The sequence below is a fragment of the Zingiber officinale genome, chromosome 7A, assembly GCF_018446385.1.
Source record: "Zingiber officinale cultivar Zhangliang chromosome 7A, Zo_v1.1, whole genome shotgun sequence".
In the NCBI taxonomy this organism is placed as follows: domain Eukaryota; kingdom Viridiplantae; phylum Streptophyta; class Magnoliopsida; order Zingiberales; family Zingiberaceae; genus Zingiber; species Zingiber officinale.
In genome coordinates this window covers 20,689,584-20,693,322 of record NC_055998.1, presented here as the reverse complement: position 1 = coordinate 20,693,322, position 3,739 = coordinate 20,689,584, and the positions used below count along the sequence as shown (strand labels likewise).

Genomic DNA, 3,739 nt, shown 5'->3' with positions numbered 1-3,739 from the left:
CGTCCCCAAATTTGGGACGAATCCAGGAATTCGTCCCAAAATCTGGGACGAATCCAGGATTCGTTCCAAAATCTGGGACGAATCCAGGATTCGTCCCAGAATTAAAAAAATGAAAAATAAAATAAATATCATTTGGAAGGCCTAAATATGGACCTAGAAATTTCGGAATTTAATGAAATAAGTTTCTATGCGTTCATAATTTTTTCCTGATCATAAAAATATACTAATTCTGAATTTTAACCTAATATATTGAGTGTGGTGATTTTTTAACACGAATATAACCTAATGTTTAATAAAAAATTCACCACAGTCAGTATAATATGTTAAAATTATGGATATGGATATTTTTGAGATTAGGAAAAAATTAGGAATCCATAGAAACTTGTTTCGTGAAATTCCGACATCTCTAGGTCCATATTTGGTCCTCCGATTAATTTTTTTTTATTTTTTTAATTTTCTTAAATCTGGGACGAATCCTGGATTCGTCCCAAAATTTGGGACGAATTCAGGAATTCGTCCCAAAAGTAGGGACAAAAATGGCAACAAAATATTTTTGTTTCTAAAAAACCCTATATCCCTTAATCCCACATATGCTCTTTACCCGATCTCCTTCTCGCAGCGGCGGCTGAATCCTTCTCCAGCGGTGGCGGAATCCTTCTCCTGCAGCGGCGCAGGTAATCCCTCTCCCCTCTCCCATCTCCCCTCTCATCTGTGCGCGGCGCCGTGCCGGCCACGCTTGGCCGTGCGTGGCCGCGCTTGGGCGCTCCTTGCCGCGCGTGGGCGCGCCTGGCCGCGCGTGGCCTCACCTGGCCGCCGTCGTCGTGCCTGGCCAGGCGTGTCCTCGCCTGGACGCGCCTGGCCGCCGTCGTCGTGCTTGGCCGCTCGTGGCCGCACCTAGCAGCGTGTGGCTGCTCCTGGACGGGGCTGCTCACCTGGCCGCCGTCGTCGTGCCTGGCCAGGCGTGTCCTCGACTGGACGCGCCTGGCTGCTGCTGGACGGGGCTGCTCACCTGGCCGCCGTCGTCGTGCCTGGCCAGGCGTGTCCTCAACTGGATGCGCCTGGCCGCCGTCGTCGTGCTTGGCCGCTCGTGGCCGCACCTGGCAGCGTGTGGCTGCTCCTGGACGGGGCTGCTCCGGTGGTTTAAATTCCGATACAGTACTTATCCGCTGTTTGTATGCTTATCCAGTTACAATGATGATTGATTTTGTAACCTTGATTCAATCAACTCATTTTAGGTCAACATTTTATGTTATTTCTTTGAACGATAAGAATTTGGACTTGCTAAGTCTCAGTAATTTATTCATGCATTGAATTTGTGCTTTCCATCAAATTACGCCTCTGATTTCTCATCTTATCTCCTAAGTAGAATGATAGTTGGCTTGATTTTGTGGGTTCGGCTTATCAACAAGAGTCGTCTACTGAAATTGATCATCATTCATGGCCAAAAAAATAACATTTATAGCTACTAAAAGAACAAAGTTTAGAGAGACTAAAATGCTAGTGAAAAAAGTACAAATGATTTATTATGTTAAGGTTTTGACTAAATTTGTAATTTTGTTTGTGCAGGTCTCGCTCGGTGTAGTTGGAGGCACTCGTATCATAAAGCACTTTTGTAGATCTTCCCCGTGGTATTCTAGCCTATCTTTAATATGCAAACTTACCAAACTTATATCTCACTGAGTTTTTTATATACTGTCTCAGTTATAATTTTATTTATTTTATCAGTTAATATATTGTATTTGTTCCTACAGGTCATTAGAGGTGACATCTAATATTTTTTTTCCCCTCTTGTTCTACAAGCTATTTGAAGAAAAATGGTAAGTTTTTGAAAGTTCCTTTTTATGAATCAAATTTGCAATTTACTTTATCTTATATTGGAATTTTTAGTTCCGCTCTAAGTCAGATTCCTCCGCGTGACGAAGATGATGATGGCGACGATGATAACGATGATGCTGGTGATGCTATTTCATGATTTTAATTATGTCTGATGATTATTTGTCTCATAATTAGTGTTTTATACATTAAACCAGGCCATGTTAACTTTTCTAATTTTTATTTTATTTAATATTGTTAATTTGTTTTTAACAGGATTGGTGAGGCGAAATATGTATCGAAGAAAAAAGTAAGTATTAAATAACACACTCGTAGTTGAACATGTTAGACTTTTAATTATATTTATATATTTTTAAATTAGTTATATTTGAAAAGTTAAATAAAGGTATCTTTTTATATATTTGTTGAAATTTGATATTACTGCATTATTACTTCAAATTCCAAATTATGATTAGAGTTTGCCTAACAACCAAGTAACTATGAGTACTTAAAGACTAGTATCAACTAATTGCTCATATATTAGTTTGTGCTTTTTTCATTTCAGACATTTTCATATTATAGGAATTTTAAGAATACATCTCATTCTCTCTATGTTTGATGAAATATAGTATTTGTAAAACTTGTTTGATAAGGTGAAATATGGTATATCATAACAATTTGATACAAATGAAACTGTTAGAATTGTGAGATTGTTAGAATTTAAGTTATTATCTTTCTGGTTACACATGATCTGGTTTATTCGTTTGTTTGTATGCAGGAAGAGAAGAGTTGATGGGGATGAAAGCTTTTGTGGAGAAAGAAGATGAGTTGATGTATCTTAGTTTTTTTTAAAATTTAACTCCTTGTTTAACTTCTTGGATTACTAGACTTTATAAATATTTGGGTGTTGAACTTGTATAATATTTTGGAGTCGTTTGAAGAAGATGTTGAGAACTTTGAATTTGTTGTATTGTGATTTGATTTCAATTATTAATATATGTATCTGAAATAGGATGTGTTGAATGTATATATTGTGTTATTTGTGATATTGTTAATTAGGATGTGTTGAAAGTCTATATTTTGTTATTTGAATTTGTTATATATATTTTATTTGAATTTATTGTAGAAATATATAGTTGTTGGATTTTTTTTTTTAATTTAGGAACGAATTTGGCAATGAAAATAATTTGTTCTAAACTTATCCATTGATAATTTTGCAATAAAAATATTTTTGTTCCAAATTTCGTCCCAGATTCTGGGACGAATATGCGGATTCGTCCCAGAATTTGGGACGAAACTGCGGATTTGTTCCAGTATTTGGGACGAAATTTGGAATGAATATTTATTTTTTAAATGAAATTAGTATTTTCATTGCCAAATTCGTTGTAAATTTTGCAACAAAAATAATATTCGTTGCAATGTGTCATGAAAATTAGCAACAAATTTGGCAACGAAAATATAATTTGTTGCCAAATTTGGGACAGATTTGGCAACAGAATTAAATTCATCCCCGAATTCGTCCCCAAATTCGTTGCTAAGTTTGCAACAAAATAAATTTTCGTTGCAAAATTGTATAGTATTTTGGGACAAATAGAGTTTTTTGTTGCAAAATTGGCAACGAATTTGGGAACGAAAATATTATTCATCGCCAATTTTGTCCCCAAATTCGTTGCCAAATTTCCAACGAACAAATATTTGTTCCAAAAGTTGGCATCAATAATTTTGGGACGAAAATATTTTCGTCCCAAATTTTGTCCCTAAATATTTTGCAACGAATTTTTTTTTCAAATTCGTCTCAAAATTTGTCCCAGAAGCCTTTATTTTTTGTAGTGATTGGAAAAGCCGATAAGGCGAACTAAAATCATTAAAAGGTTCTCATCCTTATGTTCCAAAGCATAGGAGCTCACGCACAAGGAAAAATAAAGGT

The 3,739-nt window shown here is 35.9% G+C and overlaps 1 long non-coding RNA gene across 1 annotated transcript; it reads left to right on the top strand.

The window, feature by feature from the left end:
* The first annotated feature begins 570 nt into the window (after positions 1-570).
* Positions 571-2,769, top strand: LOC121999969. Its single transcript, XR_006116866.1, has 6 exons — positions 571-674; positions 1,567-1,628; positions 1,752-1,817; positions 1,888-1,955; positions 2,089-2,122; positions 2,591-2,769. It is a non-coding gene; the product is annotated as an uncharacterized LOC121999969 (long non-coding RNA).
* The last annotated feature ends 970 nt before the right edge of the window (positions 2,770-3,739 follow it).